We start from the raw sequence: 22,864 nt of genomic DNA, 5'->3' as shown, positions 1-22,864 counted from the left end.
AACAAAACTTTAGTGCTGCTTATTCTGAGTCTGCTTGCATTGTTAATAGCACAACAGGTAGTGTACTTGCTTTTGATGCAGAAGGCTGTGGGTTCCACTCCCACAGTAGATAGATGCATTGCTGATACTGTACTGTGTTGTAAAGGGGGTGGATGCTACAGTCCTTTTTGGCGAAGATACCTAGAGTAGTAACTATGAACCTGTTATCAGTTTGCCATATAGTCCCTATTGCAATATTACTAGCTTATCATTTTTTTTAATGCATGCAACATAGGCAATTTATTCCTCAAGGGCAACAGGCACTTTATTTGTAGATGAATAAACAATGACATATAAAGCTGTTTGCTAGCAGCAACCTCTTCATTGTTACATATTTCTTTAATGTGGAATTATTTAGATGACTTTTACTACTTCAGAGATTGTGCATATTTACTGATACTGGTGGACTGTAGAAGGTTGAGTAGACTTTTATGATGGAAATGTTCTGAATTGGGTAGTTTTGTCATTGGTGCATGCATTTTGTTTCATTGTTTACTGGAAAAATGTTCAAAACAATAAATTTAAAATGCCCTCTAACTGTACTGTATTGTACAATGAATATAATTTAATACAGTCAGGAAGGTGTATCAAAGAGCATGTGTATGTTTCGTGTTCAAGGGGCCTATGATTTGAAAACAGCCCAAAAGGGGCCTATGATTTGAAAATAGCCCAAGATTAATCTTTACCTGCCACTGGCAAAAATGTATTTTCTTTGAATGTGGATTTCAATGTTGTTTCAATTCATGTGAGTTTCAAGGGCAGAGAAGTTTTAATGCTAAGTCTGTTTTCATTGTGAGACTGCATTGCTTTGTTTAGCAGACATCTATTGGGGTTTGTGCTGTAAAAATGCAAAATAAAGCTTTCAAATGAAATCCAAATCATTGCAGAAGTAAAGCAGTATGCACATTACAGTGTTTATGGTAAATGGGGCAAAATAACCAAGGAATGGGACATTGGAATGGTTGCAGGGGGAGGCTCCAATCGACCATGATTTTGAGAGGGGAAGGGCAGCAAACACAGACAGCCCCAATTGAACTATACCGCTCAGCTGTTCATATTTTTGCAGAATTAATAGATATTTGCTTCGTATTTTTGGTTTGTTCCTCATAAAATGTGTGGTTTTCTGGCAAATCATTTAGGAATTAAGTCACTAAATGACAGACATTGAGTTTTATGTCATAACCTTCAGAAAAATGCATGCTAAAGCAAAACCTGTTATTCTATCAACTGTCTTAAGTTTATACAAGAGCAATTTTTAGTAGTGTTTGTATGTTCCCCCAATATATTTGGCCTTGTCCAGATTTCCTGCATTAACGGGTTGAAAGGTATGGGCAAATAAATTGCTTTATAGAATTAGGCATATCCAGACCTCTCAACTGTCCCCAATTTTGGCTCAAAATGTTGCTCTTCCCCTAATAATCCCTCTGCAAAATGGCAATTTTGGAAGAAAACATGGAGGGTTTACAATTAATAAATAACTGCAATAATCAGTTATAGATTACTTTTATTTCAGAAATGCATGTAGATTCTTTTATTTTGTCAGCTGCTCAAGTTAGCAGTACTAATATTGAAAAGTGTCCCTTCTTTGACAGGTTCCCAGCTGTATTGTGTGGCTATTTTATATTTTTGCATCACATTTTTGGTCCATTTTTCATAAAAGTGTGTTTTTTTGGCAAATTAGTGGCAAATCATTAAAGACTGAAGTTTGAAAATAATGAAAGACATTTGAGTTTCAGATTTCATACCTTTCAGAAAATTCATACTAATGCAAGACCTACTATTCTATTATCTTTCTAAGTTTATAAGAGCAATATTTTAAAATTGTCCTTATTTTTGGCCTTTGTCCCACTTCTATGTATGGCTTTGTCCAGATTTCTTGCTCTGAGGTTGAGAGGTATGACAAATGTGTCAGGGCCATCGCAGTCAGCCAGAGACATTTCTAATTGTGACAAACTTGTTGCACCCCACTCCCCCATGTAGTGACTCTGGATGTGTCCAAGCAAGGCAAGGAGCAGTTATGCAGTGTAAATGTGCAGACTATTCCCCCCCATCCAAGGTAAACACAAGTACTACAGTGGCTTTTCATCTGTCATTGATTTTGCAGGATGTTCTGGTTTCTGTCATATTTTATACTGTTGATTTATGCTTATTATTATTCAGAAAGTACCTTTTGCTCTGTGTTTAAGTAGCAGTGCTTTAATGACTATCAGGTAAGCTTGTCTGATATTGTAAGATGCAAGTAAGTTTTAATAAGCAGTATTGCCAACAGTGAAAGCCTTTCTGTTGTTGCCATGCAGGGAATACTTACATAACTAGATAACGTATAAGCCTTGGGTATTGAAATGCATATGACAGTATTTGTAATAAAGGACAGGATTACATTATGTTAAGCTCATTACAGGCTTTACCTGCAAACTAAACAGAATGCCAATCTATCATGTGTGGTCCATATCCTGTGCAGTAATCCTTTAAGCAATGTATGTTGAGCTTGTTTCCTGTTTGCTTTTCATTTTTTACTTTGATCATGTTTTCCCCATGAAACAAGTAGATAGTTGTTGTCAGGCAGCAGGTCTTTTTTGGATAAGAAACATTTTTACAAGTGGGGGTATCACAGAGACTGCTACTTTCAGCATGTTACTTGGTACTTTAATGGTGACATGCGTGAATGGGCGTTCCTTCGTTGAAGGTTGTGCGTTAGACCCGGCAAGCCAACACACAAAAATCTACTGCCAATCATTAGCGGACCGGAGTTCCGCTGTGGTGACCCCTAACCGGGAAAAGCCGAAAGACACAACAACAACAACAACAACTTGGTACTTTAATAAAGCTGAATATAAATTATAATTAGAACTGCAGTGCAAGGAGAAGTGGTTTGAGTTGAATGCTGCTTGTTTTTCTTATACTTGATTTTGACTGACATTCCAGTAATGTATTTAAAAAGTAATTTACTTTTTCATGCCTCACAACCTTTTTGTTTCCATCTACATATTAAGTAAGCTGTCATGCAGCCAATGGATTGAAATATTTTTTTTTCTTCTACACTTCATTTTGTCTTGATTGGACTCTCATAATGATGGTTTAGCACCCAGCGCAGCATATTTAATTTAAGTTACAGTTTTTGTGGTTTTTGAGCATAGCCCCTCCCCTTTCTATTTGGCCACACCCATTCCCATTGACCCCACCCATTCAGCTGTCTCCTGCAGCCCCCCTTTGATTTGAAGTCACCAGCTGCCACTGATTTTCATTTCAAGTACCTTGCTGATAGTAATACATATATAAATGGAATAAGTATGCATCCCACTTCATTATCTCATCATGTATGTTTGGGAAATGATACCTGTAATTAATATGTATAAAGGTGTAGATTATGGCACTTACTGTAGGCATCTAGGGGCTGTCATCATACCTCTGTAATCCTATAGTGAAACTCATTTCAGTCTGTATGATGAAGATCATTGTACTGAAGCCATATCTGTACACCAGTCTTGTAGATTCTGGTTTGTCCATGGAAGTCCCTCGCAATCTAGTTCCATACTGCGATCTGGGCAAAGTTCCTATGGTATGCCTGCATCCTCTCATGGTGTCCCACATACTGTCAGCATCTGGAAGGTCTCCTTATCAGTCCATTTGGGTGCTATGATGCACTGCAGCCTCCTTTTGGTCAATATCTATTTGAAACTGGTCAAAAAGGTGGACAAAAATGCTTTCTTAAAATTACAACAAAACAACAATGTATCTCCGTTGCACAGGAACCAATGAAGGCTATCCCACAAAACACTTGAAGCAGATAAACAGGTGCTAAGCAGACTCTTCAGTCCAAATAATGTTCAAAACACCAAAGAATTTAATGGCGAAGTACAAAGAATTTATTAAGCGCTTTCATTTCCACAAAACAGAAACTTCATCAGAATAAACTGCCATTGTTACAAACTCACATATATACCATGAGGTTAATTGACTTAATTAAATCCTTAATTCCAAGGACATACATTTAAAGAAACATAATATAATAACTGCAACAATTTTTTTCTATTCAACAATGTATACATGTAATATATTTGTATAAAAGGCAGCATAAATTACTCATAATAAATCAATTTAAATAATTCAGTACAAATAGTTCAATACGTGTGCCAGGTGTTTAAGATAAATAATCCAACAACAAGAAAAATATATATACTAAAAACCACTTAATGTCCTCAAAAGGACTTTATTAAACAAAAATAAATGTAAAATATAAAGCTTTCTTAAAATTACCCACTGAGGTACACTCAGTTCACAGGTAGCAATGCTATGATAAGAAAATGTATCAGTATCACATTTTAAAAGTGGAGCACATAGGGTAGTAGCATTCTATTTGTTTCACATGTTCCCATGCAATGATAACTATTGGGAATCTACTGAGAGCACATTACACTTACGCAGAGCTATTGGTTAATGTGACAGTATCGAGAACTTACTCAGATGTTCACTGATGTGATTTCAAAACATTGAATGCTAATGAACCTCATTAATGCTGTATGGCGCAGATGGTATTTAATAAATGGTCGTGCTGAGCTAACCTCACTGTTAGATATAGCTGGCTAACTGCAAGTGAGAACCATAAGGTAATAAGCTGTCATGAGGTCAGCTGCCTGTACTGTTTTTTTAAACAAGTGTGATCAGTTTTACTCTACTAAATTCATTGTGTCCTGTGTGCACCTTGTAACCCATATCTCATGCAGTTTTCAATGTGAAAGCTCCTGTACATAAATATATAAGTTAAATAAAGATTAGAGTTAGCTCTCCCAATCTGCATGCATATATACATATCCACTGAGGTTTTCCCTGTATGCAAATGAATAGCTATGTGCACACCAGCCACGGTAAACTACAGATACAGAGGGAATCCACCTATATCAGTCAGTAATGCTCTTTCACCTTTCTATCTATATTACTGTTTGTGGATAATGATAATTTACAAGAGAGTCCACAAATTGTACATTCAAAGTATGCTTATTCCTACATTGGAAGCTGTTATGCCATTCAGTGGGATTGGGGGAACCTCATGATGGGGTAGCATGTAACATGGCTGCTGTTTTCACATCTTGCCATCACCACTAAAATGTTCATTTTCATATTTTATTATTGTTCTGACTTGTTTTTCAACACATACAGCTACATACATTCTTTACATTAGCATATATGACACAATTATGCTGATCTTTGTTACTGACTTCATTGACATCTGAGACATATCTCACATGGTTGATGTCTGACACATATCTCACATGGTTGATGTCTGAGACATATCTCACATGGTTGAAGTTCACTTGGTAGGTCTAGCTGTCTGAGCATATGACTGTGAATAAAACAGCTTTTATAATGCAGTAGTGGTGCAGTAGTTATCTTATTGGCTTAGTTGTCACTGTTTCCTCAAATCTGGGTTCTAATACCACCTCTGCATATATGACACATCTAGCCATGTGGAACAGTGCAAATGCATTGCACACATAGGCTTTACATGTCATAATATATATTCAACAATTGGTTCACATTCTGTATTTTTCTCTACATGATGGTAATATACATGACAGTGATCATTTTGTATAGCAGTATAATGTATATAAGGGGCATTGCATTGACATATGCTTTAAAGGTTGATCTGTCAAAAAGTGTTCTTCCTGTATACCACCTGATATATGCAAATCACTTTTATTTCAGATATCAAGCAGGAATCCTCATGACAACTTTTACCATGGGGAAAATGAAATTATTCTTAAAGCACTACTGGAACACAACCAAAATTTGCTTATATGATTGGACGATACTTTCTAGAGATACTAAGTGTGGAGGGACATTACCATCATGGTAATTTGGGTAGGAACAACCACTCCAGGGAGGCCTGTTGTTGCCAACATTTTAACATGATCCTCCATGCAGCCAACAGACTCCAACACTATGACAGAGAAAGAAACGCCAGTGCTGCCACCATTGCCTGCCCTGGATGAGACATTGATCCTCCTGGCCTCCTAGCAGAAAACCCACCAGGATCATCATATTTCCAAGGGAGGGATTGAGGCAGGTGCTCCAGGGCATTCAGTCATGCCCACCATTCACAAACACAACAGCATAATCCAATTGTCATTGATGGGCAGTCATTCACACATCTTACCATTTTCTAAGAATGTCACAATGGCACAACAGCATTCTGTATGTCACAGTGCCAAACATCAGATATGTGTCTCTATAGCTAGGATGATCAATAGCATCTGCCTGCCTCTTCCTGCTTTTATGACTGAGACATATAATTCCTATAACATACAGGTTCTGCACTATGCAGGATGGTCCATTCCCATCCAGAGAGGACAGGCCTGGTAAAGGAAGTCTATATGATTGTGATAGTGCAATATAATTAAGTGCCACTGTAACCATTGTGACTAATGTTGTCTTATTCACAAGCACAGGACCAGTAGTATCAGGCTGATGGCAGCACACATCAGGTATGTGTCTCTGTAGTCAATTAGAATGATAAAAAGTCTCTGTCTGCCTTTGCCTGCTAAGAATAACATCTATTGCCCTGTTGCTTGTGTTCCACTATAACCTGCAGGTTCCACACTATGCAGAATCATCCATTTCCCATCCAGGGAGGACAGACCCAGTAATTCAGTCTATATTGTTGCTATAGTGCAATATATTTAAGTGCAACTGTAATCTTTATAATTAATGTTGCCTTATTCACTTGCATAGGACACTAGCACCCTGGAAAGCACTGTCAGCCATTGAGTATATGTATCTCTTATTTGCTTTGTAGTATATATTATTTTCAATGCTACATAATGCCATATATGTGCTTATTACTGAGGTGACGTGCACATGTCTCTATTTTCATCACAGTGGCATTTCAATCCTCACCACTGGAAGTGGAGTAAGAGGAGGACATGTCAGGTATGTCATTATATATGTTTGACATTATGTTTTAAATCTGAAATGTGACTTATATAGCTTATCTCTGCTCTATAGGGCCATTGTCCTAACCATAGCCATGTTGAACTGATAAGCGCATATCACCAGTTAGTCAGTATAGTTAGATACTTGTCCAGTTATGTGAGTCATATCCTTCTTCATTTGACTTCTGTAAATGGATATGAAATTCTTCATCTAGCTGTAATTGCAGCACTTCCATCTTCTGCCCCTCCAGTAGTCTGTCCACTGATCCTGAAGTGAGATGTGATTTACTTCAGTCTAATAGTACTGCCGATGGCACACTGAGGACCACATTGAGTATATTGTCCAGCTTAAAAGGGGACAGTCAGGTGTTTTATGGTACAGCTTCCTATCATAATGATAGTCTGGCTAGTCATTCTGATGATGTAGTGGCATCAGATACTGGATATGATGATGACCATGACTCACTGTCCCATGTCAAATCTGGTAGTGATGGTGACTCTTTCCCACAATGGACTGATAGTGCCTGTTGAACTACATGTGGTTGATATGTGTCAATGTGTGTCAGGGTGTCCACTTACTGTTACAGGCAGATGGATTTTTCACAGTGATGCTACTGCAGTGTTAGAGCAGTGCCATAGTGCAAACTAGTGGTTATGTGCCCTGACTCTCCTGAGCAAATTACTTCCAATAGAGAGTGGCAGACCCCTTCTCAGTAGACCCACACATGGCCCTTAGACATCATGGTTTGTGCTGTGATGTACACACAAATCAGCAGTCACAGCCAGACAGGCACATCACAGTACTGCTGCTACCTACACAATGCCCCTCCCTGTTGGTATCATTGCAACTAGCTCCTTGGTATAACACCATGGGCTAAGTGTTTCTGGAAATGGCAGGAGAAGCCACAACAGTGGTGTGAGCTGTCAGTGTGGGCACCCTAGACTACATTAAAGTAACACTGGCAGTTTTTTCAGTATGTGCTCTGATGTGTCATTCTAACCCTGTGACAGTGATGACCACTCTGCTAACCACTATTACATCTGTAAGTGGTTTTTCAAATATCTGATGCCAAAGACTATTTTGGCTCATTAATCTGATATATGTGACTGCCTTTGTGTTGCATTATGGTAGACATATTTGTCATTGTTATATTTTAGGTAGAATATTGACAGCTGAAGTGCTCTATATGACAATCACCATTCTTCCATTTTAGCAGGTCTGGGAGGTCGACATATACAGAGAATTTCTCTCAGTTGTCAGCTTATTACCTTATTCTTATGGCATTGATTTCTATATTACACATTTCATTGTTGGCTATCATAACTGCATGCACGGAGATACTTCATTGTGCATAATGGTGATAGTTGTGGCCTTTTATTCTGGTTCTGCACATGCCTCCCCCTCAGCACAACATGCACCTCTGTTTATATAATCACCTTTATTATTCTCTTGCTGATGTGTACTTCATATGTGTGCCTTTCCATAACTAACTGCAAAGATACATGTTCCATCCCTGATATGTACTGCCTGTCCTTGATGTTCTACAGCATTGAACATGTTTTCATCAGCATGACTTATGTTCTTGCACACAGTTGTGCATTATGGTGTTGGCCTATGTGTTAAATATCAAATAAGGCATGCCCTGTACTACTTGTATATAACATGTCATGGGTGTTAGTTTGTTGTCATCCCTTGCCATGTTGTCAGTATTTCTGCTGCCGTCTGATACATACTGTGGTATACTAAAGTGTTACACATCCATATGACATGTGTAATGCATCTCAGTGTTACTAAAACACCTCTGAAGATTGGTTATATTGGTTATGATACATTACCACCCAATGCATAATCACATAGACTGCTACATTCACGTACTAATTATATGTATGATGATATCTTACATGGGCAACAACAACTTCTGTTGTGTGCTCCTCAGGCATGCCACACATACGCCAGCATGGTCATATTTAGAAATTGAATGTTCATCTATATCTATGCCGATGTGCTCATTTCCATGGCGCATATATTGTATGTGTATATGGTTTTGCACGCGAGTATTGTAGTTATGGTACATGTGATGTTCCATCTGGATATCTAATGGGATTTTTCCATTAGTTGTGTTCTGTGCTGCCTTTTTGGGGCAACACTGTGTTAACATCAGTTTTATTCTGTTTTTGTGGCTTGCAATGACCCAAATGTGTGAGCCAGATGCTACTGTGTTACCATAGCTAGAACATATGGCTGCAGTCACCATTGCCCCGCCTATTTTTTCTCATCCTTGTGTCCTCCTGATCATCCTGAGACAGCTCTGACAACTCCATATCTGATATCTGAGGTACTTGCTGTAGGCCGCCATAGCTGCAACTGGCAGGTCGCTGCATTTTGATGTTAGCATGTTGTGTAGCATGGCACAGATGTGACTATCTGTGATGCCTTTTCTGATGTGCATTGGAGCCCACCCCTCGATGTGTTCAGACTTCTGCAAATTGCTTTCAGCACACCAAACTCATGCTCGATGATGCTCTATGTTTCAAGTGCCCTCTGTTGTATGCATTCTCAGCAGTCATTAATGGGGCTGTGTATGGTGTCATAAGCCAAACCTCTAACGGATAACTACAGTCACCTGTTTCTAGGAAGGGAAAACACATACTTAGTCCTCATGTTTACTGTTGTTCAGTCTGTATTATGCTTACATTAGAGCTGTGGTCCTATACTTACTGAGTAGGAGCCCTTCTAGAATTTCACCACATTGGAAAGTGGCTCTTAGACTGCTTTCTCTACAAAACTCTGTATCATGTGCACTGCAGGAGTGTGTTGCTATGATATTTGCAATGAAGACATGTACAGAGCTCACATCTTGACAATTCAGCAATGGCCACCCCTTTCTATAATTCTACCGTTCAGCATCAGGCACCACCGGGGTTTTAATTGGGACATGGGTGCAATCAGTTATACTGAGGGCATGCTGGAGGTTGGCAATGACATAGAACTATTCCATGGCAATTCTGTGCTCCATGGCTGTTCTTGTTAAGCAGATGTATTCATTCACTTTCCTGCCCATAGCTGCAAGGAGCTGTGCAGGAATGCAGCTGGTGGGTCTCTAGAACACTCCTAATGCATCCCCTATATGCTACTGAAATGTCCCAGAGGCCAGTATGACCAGACTCAGACATAATTTTGTTTCTACTGGCACTGGGTTATGCAGCAGACTGAGTGCAGACATGTAGGGTGCACAGATCCTGTATACAATCTGCAGTGACTCTCTGTATCTATTAATGATTTTCAGGTCAGGCAGCCATCATAACTGTAGCCTGGCTTGTTGTCTTGCTTGCTGCCTTCTGGGACACATTTGCATATTGTTATCTAATATAGCTGCAGTACCTCATTCGGCTCTAATGCATTTAAAGCAGCTTGCATTGGTTAGTTGCAGAATATGTAGCATTCATTAGGAATTTGTAGTAATCAGTAGAAGACAGAGTGAGCAAAACATGTCCTCCAACAAGTTCATCTATAAACATTTTGGTGCACTATTCTGATGCATTTACTTGTCATTAGGCTCATCCATTGCATTTTGGAATTGGGTGATGGTGGTGGTGGTGGTGGGGGGGTTGCACAGAGTCTGCATTTATCCTACACTGAATAAATTATTATTTGTTTTTGTCTTTATATCCATTAAGAAATCTCATTCACCACTAATACACTGCCATCTTCCTTTGGTGCATTGTGCTGTCCCCAACTTTCTTTTCAAATCAGTCCCAACGTTTCTTAGGTGGAGTTTGGGATTAGACTCTTATGACATAACAATCAAGCACCAGGGTCATGTGGGTTCATAGGTTCATAGGTTCATAGTTGTGTACTAGGCTAATGGCCCTGCACCCTTTACAAGACTAGCCCATAGGATTACCCTGGCATTGTGACACCTGACCCTAGTTCCCAGTGCCTCTGTCGAGTAGAACCACTGGAGTGATTCCCGGGGTTAATTTTCTATTTCCCATCCACTCATTAAGATTTCTCTTGAAGAGGGCCAGTTAGGTGCTCTGTTTGACTTGTATGGAAAGTCTATTCCATAGCATGGGCAGCCTCTGGGTTATGAACCTGCCCTCCAGCTTGTTCTGTTGATTGTGGTTATGAGGTTGAGGTCTCTGGAGTGTGTGGTGTGGAGGATTTGGGATTTCTTTAGATGTAGCATTTCTAATAGAGCTGGGTCAGACATCACTTTGTAAGTCAAGCAGAGATCGCCTCTAAGTAGGTGATATGAGGCAGAGAATAGTTGGAGTGTTTTGAGTCTGTCCATATGCGACAAGTGTTTAAGGCCTAGGATCCTCTTTGTGAGGTATTTTTGCGGCCTCTCCAATTGTTGCAGGTGTCTAGTGAGGTACATACCAAATGGGGCATTGTACTTGATAACTGGCCTTATGAGGGAAGAGTAGAGGGAGACAATGACCTCTTTCTTCCTGGATGCAAAACCCTTAGTAATGAGATGTGCCACATAGAAGGACTTTCTGACCACAGTGGCAATGTGGTGGTCAAAAGAGAGGTTGCTGTCAGCCTTGGTTCCCAGATCTCTTATGATTCCTTCTTTGTTCAGTGGACTACCATCAATGTGGCAATTCATAATAGCTCCCAACTTGCAATCATCTGTGATCTTTGTCAGCCAGAGTCCCGTTGTGTTGGCCTGGACTTTGGAGAAGTAGATACCAAACAGGAGAGGACCCAGGACTGAACCCTGTGGGACTCCACTCCTGACAGGTCAGCAGCCTGATTTGGAGTCAGCTACTTTCACACTGTGGGTTCTATCTGTGAGCCAGTTTGCAACTCAGCTAGTGATATAACGGTTGATACCTAGCTTAGTGAGTTTTTCTATGATTCCTGAGTGGGGAATGGTATCAAAGGCCTTGGCCAGATCAAGGTAGGCTGTATGAACCACCTTGCCTTCAATCACAGCTCTGGTGACTGACTCAAAGAAGTCAACCAGGTTGAGCAGGCATGATCTACCCTTCACAAAACCAAACTGTGTGGGATCCAGAGTTGGGAGATTCCCTAAATCCTTGTTTATTAGATCAATGATGATGCGTTCCATAGCTTTGCATATCAGACTCGTCAGGATAATGGAGCGATAGTTCCCATGGTCTGTAGCAGCTCCTCCTTTGTAAAAAGGGAAGACTGTAGAAGTGCGACATTCAGTAGGGGCAAAGCCTGAGTTGAGGCTGTGATTGAACATGGCACACAGGTGAGGTGCCAGTTCACTCTGTAGTTCATGTAGAACACAGCCAGGGATATTATCAGGTCCCAGAGAAGCTGTATTCTTGGCCTTGAACAATGCTGTTTTAACCTGTGCAGCAGTAATACTGGGTGCCTGGCAATCTACTGGCATTGTGATTAGTCCTTTGGTGGGGGGAGAGAGGGGTAAATTTGGCACTGAATCTGTCGGCCATTATATTGGCAATATCTGTTGGCTCGGTATAGGAGGTGCCACTGTGCCGTAGCTCAAAGCAAATCTTGGTATTGCCGTGAAGATTCTTTACATAACTATAGAAGGCCTTGTGGTTGTCTTTACTATCTGCTGCATTTGTGTTTTCATAGCAAACTTTACAGGATTTGATAAGGAATCTCAACTTTTTGTTTAAGCTGATAAGTGAGTTTTTCCAGTCTTAGGGCAACACCTTATTCCCCATCAGTTTCCTCCTTCTGTGTAGAGTTTGTTTATGGTAGGGGACCACTAGATTGGCTTCCTGTTTTTGGAGAGGGTTTTGGTTCTATTGGGTATGGCAAGATCCATGCATTTGTGTACCTGTTCATACAGTGCACTGGTGTATGATTTGGTGGTCATGCAACTATTTGCCAATTGCATGGGTATCGTGAAGTTATCCACCTCTGTTTTTAGGAGCCCAAAGTTAGCTTTGGAGAAGTTTTTCATGGTGGTTGCCTTTGTGTGGAGGGGGTGGGAGTGGGAGGGATGTGGATTTCCAAGGTGATTAGTTTGTGGCCAGATCTAACCAGGGAGGAGTTAACTATTGGTGTAGCGCAATGGTCGCCCATGTTAGTAATATCCAGGTCAAGGATTTTGCTACCTCTAGTGGGGGTAAGAATGAGTTGGTCCAGGACATTGGAATTAATGAATTCCAGGAAACATTTGGAAAGTGTATTGGTACATGAGTAGTTTTCCCAGTTAATGGAGGGGTAGTTGATGTCACCCAGTATCAGAGTGTTAGATTGGACTCTAATATTCTCCAGGGTGCTTAGGAACATGGAGTGTGAGTCTTGGGTCATGGTTGGGGACCTATATAGCAGGCTATGACCTTAATCACTGTCTTACCCAATGTTAGCTGCACCTGAAGTATCTCTGATGTGTTATGTTGGGCTACCAGCCTGGAGGTGTGCACATCCTTTATGAATAGGGAAACACCACCGCCTTTGGAGCTTCAGTCCAAGTTCTGGGGCTGAAAGGTGTGGCATAAGTTATAGCCTGGTAGTGCAGGGGTACTTTCTGCTGCCTTGAACCAGGTCTCTGTTACAGCACAAATGTCGATGTTCTCCATTTTAAGGAGTACTTCGAGTGAGTGCATTTTGAGATTTAGACTTCTAGCACTGAGCAGCATAGCTCTCAGACTGCATTTGTGTGTAGCTGTTGCAGTGGTAATTTGGTCTTTGGAACACCACCTATAAAAGGCACTATAGGGGTGGCAAGAAGCTTGGCCAGTATCTGGAAGCCCAAGGGTGACAGATGCAGGCCATCTCTGGCAAAACATTGAGGTCTGTCAATCATGTCATCCCAGGTAGACAGACACAGGATCCCCTTAGAATGACTCCAGAAACTTAGCCAATTGTTGAAATCAATCATTTTCTGCTTGTACTGTGGTATCAGTCTGGGTGATGGTAGGAGGCTGCTCAGGGCTAGGGTCATACCTGCCTGGGCTACATACTCCAACAGCTCCTCCATGTCCCTTTTCATGTAGTCCAGGAAGGTACATCTGAGGTCATTCACACCCACATGTAAAATGACAGATTCATATTTGTACCTGTTGTTGAGGGACCTGAGTGCATGCATTATGTGGGAGATCCTGACACCTGACAGGCAGTTGACTGTTACTTTCTCCTTATTCAGTCTAGTGAGTGGGACATCAGTGTGCCTCACTATTGAGTCACCCATGACTAGTGTGTTGGGCATGCTGTTTTGCCTTAGGGGCTTTGGTTGAGTGGCACACTATTTAGGAGAGTTATGTGTCTCATGATTAGTGTTGTAAACCAAGTAAAAGCCAGCAAAGATACAAAAATTAACTATAAACTCCAAACAAGTACACTTGACAGGAAAATACAGCAGTCAAGTGTTCTTTGATGCAAAAATCCAAGTTTAATTCACAAAAGCAGCTTCCAAGGTTTTAAATCAAAGCACATAAAGGCACATAAATGCCCTTCACCAACTCAGAGTTTTCATCTAGTTAAAACAGACTTCATCGAACCTTGGAAGCTGCTTGTGTGAATTAAACTTGGATTTTTGCATCAAAGAACAACTGACTGCTGTATTTTCCTGTCAAGGGTACTTGCTTGAAGTTTATGATTAGTGTTGTGTTGTGGCGGTCAAGTGTATTTCTGCCATGGAGATCTCTGCTGTTTGGATAGATTTTTATTGAGAACCTCCATGAAGGTGGGTGTGTGGTTTGTGTTTTTATGTGAAGGCAGTGTTGGTGTGTGCTCTGGAGGGCTATGTGTTCCATGTGGTGTGGTGCAAGTGTTGACCTTCTCGTCTTGGCCAGCTATTTCGGTCTTGGTTGGAGAGTGCGTGGCTTCCAGTTTGGGTATATAAGTGCATCTCTCACAAGTCTGAGTGCTGTGAGGTTAAGAGGCGGTGGTTGTCAGTGTACATGAGGCAGTCGCTACATTGCCTCAGGATGCCCAAGTTCATCAGGTTAGTAGGAGAAAGCACAGGGTAATGGAAATGCAGAAGGTTTAACAATATAAAGGATTGGATAATATAGCTTGAAATGTATTTGTGCTCTTCAATCAAATGTCTTTTACTAAAAAGCATATAAAGCTATATTAAGATGAATTAAATGTAATTTATTTTTCATAAAACAGTGTTTGCTGCTTCCAAGTGAATAAAATACTTTGTTGTTATTGTATAGTCATTTAGTAATTTAAACAAAACCACTCTTTGTGATTTCAAGGACTTTAGCATGCCAGAACTCTGTTAAAAATTGATTATTTCATTTTTTGAAAATTCATATTAATTACTTTAGTATTGTTGTATATTGTCCTTGGCCTATACTTACCCCCTTCTTCTTTTGCTTTTGGTCTTTCAATGTTTTCTCTAGTGAATCATATATTTGTATTATGTGGCCAAAGTATTTTAATTTTTTTTACTATCAGGACTTCCAAGGAACAGCCTGGAATTATTTCCTCAAGTATTGATTAGTTTAATCTTGTAGGCCATGGACTTTTCAAAAGTTCAAAATTATCAGTTTTGATGCGTAACATTGCTTATTGTTCAACTCTCAGAGATGTATGTTACTACTGGGAAAACCATAACTTTGACTATGTAGAACATTTGTTGACAATGTCATTTCTTTGTTTTTTTAAATTATATCTAGAATTGCCATACCTTTTCTTCCAAAATGCAATTGTCTTTTAATTCTATGGCTACAATCACCATCTGGAGAGATCTTTGAGACCAGGAAAATAAAATGTTTCACTGCCTCTAGTTCTTAGTCTACTTGAAAATAATTGCTAGGGCTAAATAACATAATCTTAATTTTGTGGTGATGAGCAACTGGCGTTTGTACTTTCTGTATTCAGCTTAATGGCCTCTTCATCACTTCCTGATTATCAGCCATCAGAGTGGTATCATCTGCATCTCTGAGGTTGTTAATATTTTTCTCAGCAATTTTGATTAGCGTATTTGATGCATCTAACCCAGAATTTTGCTTGATATATTCAGTACGTAAGTTAAATATGTAGAGTTACCATCGAACCTTGCCTTACACATGTCCTAGTATTGAACCAGTCATTTATTTCATATTCAGTTCAATCTGCTGTTTTGTGAGTTGCAAACAGATTCCTTAGAATGGTGATCTGGTACCCTAATTTTTCTAAGCAATTGCCAAAGATGGTTAGAGTTTAGGTTCATAGGTTTGAACTAGGCTAACTGCCCTTATGAGCCATTTCAAGCCTAGCCAATTACCCCATATGAGAATCAAACCCTGCACCTTGCATCTGTAAGGTAAACACCTTAACCATTATGCCATCCTCCCACCCTTCCAAGGCTTTAGATAAGTAAATAAAGCAGAAGTGCATCCTCTTCTGGAGATCCCCTGTTTTCTCCATTAGCCAGAAAATGTCGATAATTTGAACTATAGTGCCTCTGCCCTTCTAAAGCCAACTTGTACACTTTGCAGTTCATGGTCCACATATATTGCTAGAGTCTAACTTGTGGGATCTTGAGAATTACCTTGTTAGCAAGTGCATAAAAAGTATTATCTTGTGATAATTTGAACACACTTTAGTACAGATTCTGAAAAATTTGCAAAATCTGATGCATTATGCTGATATCAGCATAATATGTAAATATGCCACAGTGAACTCCAAATATATCGATACACAAAGGAGTGTGTTAGAATTAACAGCTCACTAAACATTACCTGCAAGTAATCTGTAAGCAATAAAAATCACTGTCAAAGTGTGATGTACATAAACAAAGTTATGGAATGAATCTCACAATTCAGGCATCCTGACAGTCTTAAATACTTATCTATGACAGAATCTCTCAAGTAAGTATAAGGACAACTATGGAATATCACCTTAACTCTGTTATTATAAAACTATGCTAACTCTCACTTACGGATTCCAAAGACATTTTAAAATTTTCTAAAAAACAAAAATTATAAAGGAGAAGGGAAATCATGGCCACAGTGTGAGAGCTAATATTAGCTAACAATGGGTGCAGGACTTGCATGGGGAACACAGGTAATTCACACACCCAAAAAAGTGGGAGATAGATAAAAAGATGTGAGGTGTGGGTAAAAAATATGGACACACAAGAGGGATGTTGGAATAGGAAAATCATAGAGAAAGTTAGTGGGGCATTTTTTTTTTTTTTTTGTGGGAATAGGCTCCATTTTTTTATTTTTTTAAGAATAGAAGGAAAGATAAAATAGGGAATGGGGAGAAGCCATAACAGCAGACATACCCATAAAACAAATATCACAACACAAAACAGACAAATGTTGGAAAAAACATTCGGAACAGCTAAGTTACACAGACAGCACAATGCACAACATGGGCAATGGGAAGTTGCCAAACAGGGTGAGGATGCATACCAATCATGGTGAAATGCAGAAAAACATGTCTACCTTTGTGCTATCACATTATGACATGTTGCAAACTGCATGTCATTCCTGTCTGCAAAGGTAGATGTGTGTTGTAGGGTAATATATAAGGATCACAGTACACATTGGATGCATAAACTCATATCCAAGTAATCTGTCAAGAATGCTAGATACCTCCATCAGAGGACAAAACAGAAACTCCAATCATGCATGTAAAAAGACAAACAGCCAAGCAGAGTGACAAACTGCAGTACTGTAATAAAGCAACAAAATGACTGCTAAATACAAAAGGAGGTGTTCACAACCGCAACAAATGTGCAATGGAATGCATATATGTGACACACATATGCCATGTCAAAAGCAACATACAGGCGTAGGCATATATATATATATATATATATATATATATATATATATATATATATATATATATATGTGTGTGTGTGTGTGTGTGTGTGTGTGTGTGTGTGTGTGTGTGTGTGTGTGTGTGTGTGTGTGTGTGTGTGTGTGTGTATGACTGTCAGTAGCCTAAATGGAGTGTACATAAAAGCAATGTCAATACACATACACACAACAATTACATGTAAAAATATTTGCAAAAATCTTACACTATAGGTTAAAAAATATCATTGTGCACATGAATTTCAGCAACATACACTAGTTAACATACAAGTATAATGAGAACAAGGATGTATTACAAGCAGTAGCCAGTGACTTGTGTGCAAATGTCCTGCACCTCTAAACTGGCCATATATTTGACACGTTTACCAGGTCAATGACATAATACACAACAATGGTCAATAATTGCTACAAAGGCAAGCATATCTGCAAAACATATTATGTAAATATGAAGATAGAAGTGAGGTGGACAACCTGGACCCACCTCAGGGAAAAGCAGGGCAAGTTAAGTTTTTACATTGCAAATGCTTGTAGACAGCATGCAGGGTGCTGTAGAAGGGGTCTAGATTATGTGATCAGAGAGTCTACTCTTTGAATATATAATCATTGACAAATACACAGCGAAAGCTGTAAACTGCGAATGGCCATGTCTGCAAATTTTTTCCTCAGGAAAAATTCACATGGCCGTAAAAAAAAACTTTTAAAACACTAATCAAGACTGGAGCTTCACCCCTCCACACCCCACACTAACTAAATTTACCAACTCCGAGATCACTCTACATTGAAGAAAAGGGCAATTCCCAGTAACGGTCAACTGGATTTTTTCCTGAAGAAAAAATTTACGGCAGTGGCCATTTGCGGTTTACAGCATTCGCTGTGTATTTGTTGATGATTATGTGTTGAAGAGTAGACTCTTCGATCACATAATATAGACCCCTGTAGAAGCCAAATCAAAATACATTTAAATGACAGATATATGTCACATGAGCAGACTAACTGCTGATGTCCACTGAAATGGCCATGTACAAATCACACATACACAGCAATGTGAAATCATGTAACATCAACAAGCATAGGTAAGCAAGCTAAAAATTTCAATCACATACACATATTCTGTCGTGCCAATATGTAGAATAAACAACCACAGGACTATGTTGTGCACCCTGCTCACTACAGAGCAGAAAAGTACTTCTGTGAGCAGCATTACAGCACATCAATGATAAGTCAGTGAATGCTCACACATCAAAGGTATAATGGTGTATCAGTAGGGGTTGGACTATGTACAGGTACATGTATGATCATCTGTCACTGTGTAGAAATATTTCCAGAAGGTGTAAACGTATGTGAATAAGGAATGGATGTGTAAATGTAACACACAGCAAACGTCACATAACGTATGTTACAAAGTGCATTATCCTTACTATGGTATATATGTTAATGCTACACTGGTGTTTAATACAGTCAGAAAAGGAGGACTGCCCATATGCATGACATACCTGTATATGAAAATAATAAATGGCAAGCAATGAAAGAAAATTTGTTTATTAATATAAAAACTAAAGCGCTTTTCGTACGTAGCATGTACGAACTTCTTCAGACAAGGGAACAGAAAATTAGAGTGCTATTTATATACTAAAATCTCAGAGTCAGCTGATGCATCAATTAGAATGCTAGATTCATTAAAGGTATATTACAAAATCGAAAAATAGATTAAGTAATACAATTAAAACAGTATAATAAAATAAAATATTAAATGCAACACAAGTATGTTAAGGCATATATATGCAACACCTATAAAAACAGTTTATAATAAAATAACTATACAAGTACATTGCAAAAATAAATCACAGAAATAAAATAGATGAAAATGGAACGGCAGCAACATATTACTTATACATGATCTAAACTAAATTCTAAATAAATATTAGTAAATAAATAAGTAGATATTTTAGTAACTTAATATATTAATAATAATACTACTAATGCTAAAAAGTTCTATCTACTAAGACTTTTAAGTTTTAGTAGAGCCATAATTGAGCACATGTCATTTAACCCTGGCCAGTTATATGAATACAGTCTAATCTGCCAAAGTAGTTCTAACTTCTCTAATTCAATTTCTATAGGGCCACCCCTAATACTAGGAATTAATTGATCTAATATCCAAAATTTGAAAGTGTGTGCAGGATATTCTGAAACATGTTTAGCCAATGCATTATCTAATTTAGATTTTTTTATATTATAAATGTGTTCGTAGATTCTATCTCTTAATCTACGAACAGTTTTATCTACATAATAACATGGGAAAAACTGGCATATGGCTAAATAGATAACCATTTTAGAATTACAGTTATTTCTATACTTACTTTTTATATCAAAATTATTAATAGTAAGAGAATTACTCAGTAAAATAAATAAAGTCTAATATAACTACGTTGCTGAATTCATTTGATCACATTATGTTAAAATACAAAAAGCTATCATTGGAAATAGACTATTTTAATGAATGTTTAAGATTACAGCTAGTGCCGAAAGGTCTCAGGATATGGCAATATCCAACAGGATTAATTCCTAATTCCCAATTTCATATAGACCTGATTAAATTATTTAATAAAGAAGGTCTAGAACTATTAGAAATAATGAAAGTGAATTACACTCTAATGACTAATGATCTGAAAGATAACATCAACTTACTGGATACTCAAATTAGGACACATCCTGATTTTTTCAGATACAAATTTGAGTATTCTCATATCTTTCAAACTATTGATTCATTTATTAATAAAGCAAGATCAATTAAATGTAAGAAATTACTAAGAGATTGCCAACAGTATGAACAAGGTATAGCTTATCCATGTCCACCTCCTGCAGAACAATGGAATATGTTTAAGTATAGTAGGGAAGGGGAAGCTGTAGCTCCTTCCCAACCATCTAATATGCAAAGTCGTATCAATTCTGAAGGGCAGGTTATGGATAATCTGCAGGAAGTACCTCTTATAATTAATTCTAGTAATGGCGGTGACTCTGTTATTATTAATGAAGAGGGTCCTCGGAGAAGTGAACGCTTACAAAATCAATTTAAAGCTAATCCCCAAAATAATAACAACCAAGGTGGATTTAAACAACAGGGTTTTCCAAGGGGGAGAACACATGGCAAATGGAACCAGAAGAAGAAATACAACAAATGGAAGTAGAGTTTGGCGCTCCAGAATCACTTCCTCTGATTATTAAGAACTCTGAGGGTGACTTTTCCATTTATAATTATTCTTCCGTTTTTGTTCCTGTCGATTTGGCTAACCTTTTGGCAAAGGGCCTTACCTTTATACCTACGAAGAATTTGGACATTACAAACTGTATTGTAGATTTGAAGATGTATGTATGGAAACTTAATTTGGCATTTTTATTAGGGGATGCTCACAGAATGAATAGGAACCAGTATAAAATTACTAGCACTTATAATCCACCATTACATAATTCATTGCACACCTTTGAAAAGATATGTGAGCTTGATTTTAGATATATGCAGCATATAAGAAGAAATAATGGTGGCAGTAATAATCTTACAGATGAGGAACTTAAATGGATACAATACTTGAAAGAGGCTAGAGTGCGCATTATGAAGCCAGATAAGGGTGGCAGTCTGGTCTTTATGGACCAGATAGATTATGAAAATAAAATTGAATCAATGCTGTCATCCGAATCTTATACACAAGCCTCTTTGAATGAATATAATCAGGCTATTAATAGAATTAAAATTTATATAAATGATCTCTTTATTGAACAGAGGATAGACATGGATTTATATAATTATTTAATTATGCCTTCTCCTATAGCTCCAGTCATTTTCGGTGTGCCACAAATTCATCAGGACCTCATTGATCCACCTTTTAGGCCCATAGTTAATGGTAGGAATAGTGCAACATATGCTTGTGTGAAAGTAGTTGATGGAATAATTAAAAAATATGTCAATCTTGAATCATGTATATGCAAAGATTCGTGGTCCTTTTTACAGAAAATCAATGATATTGAGTTTAATGAACAGCTTAATTTGCTCACAGTTGATGTGAAAGACCTCTATACCTTTATACCACAAGATCTAGGTATTGAATGGGTAATTTTGACTCTAAAGGATAAAGGTGCACCTATATCGGAACTATTTCTAGTTGAAGAACTATTGAATATAGTTTTAACACATAATTACATCACCTTTAATAATAATTTCTTTCACAAAAAGAGTGGAGTGGCTATGGGCTCACCCTGTGGGTCAAGCTTCTCTAATTTGGTTATTGGGAAAAGAACTTTGTGTTTGGTAATGAGCACATTAATTCCCTAATTACCTATTATACTCGATACCTGGATGATATATTTATTCTTTTGAAAGGAGATCTCAGTATTGCAGAAAATCTTGTCAAATATTTTAACACTAGCACTGATTTCCTTCATTTTACATTTAATTTTGAAGAAAAACAGATTGCATACTTGGATGTGCTCCTAATTAAAAACAATCAGGATAAAAAATATGAAACTAAGGTATATAGAAAACCATCTTACTCTAATACTTTCGTACATTTTTCTAGTGCTCACCCCATGTTTCAAAAAAAGTCTGTGGTGAAAGGACAATTAGTAAGGGCTGCACGGATGATTACAAGAGATGATGACTTTTATGAGGAATGTAGAAATTTAAGGGACATGTTCCTTAGAAGAGCATACCCAACGGGATTCCTAGATAATATATTAGATGAAATTTATGATAAGAGATATAGAGGTATTTACAAACCAATAGTTCAAGGACTTCAAGGATTTAGTGGAATTTAATCCTCGGAGATATCAATTAACAGACTACAGAATTCCCTTTGTAATACAGTTAATTCAATAACTAATAGTAAGGAGAAGGGAATAACGCCTTCTTTTGAATATAATTTGATTCTAACCTTTAATTCTGATTTTTATTTTATAAAGGGAATTGTATCCAAGAATTGGGATATAATACAAGAAAATAAAGAATTAGTAGAAAAAGTAGGTAAAGTACCAAGATTTACATTAAGAAGAGATAGAAATTTTAAACAACTACTTGAGGGTATTAATAACACCAAGCACAGGCTTATTAACAAAGGAACACATAGTTGTGGTTCCTGTCCTTATTGTAAATTTATTTTAGTGAGTAATTCTATTACTAT

The sequence above is a fragment of the Protopterus annectens genome, chromosome 8.part0 (assembly GCF_019279795.1).
Source record: "Protopterus annectens isolate FY-2018-M chromosome 8.part0, PAN1.0, whole genome shotgun sequence".
Classification (NCBI taxonomy): domain Eukaryota; kingdom Metazoa; phylum Chordata; order Ceratodontiformes; family Protopteridae; genus Protopterus; species Protopterus annectens.
Note: the sequence above shows the minus strand (reverse complement) of the source record.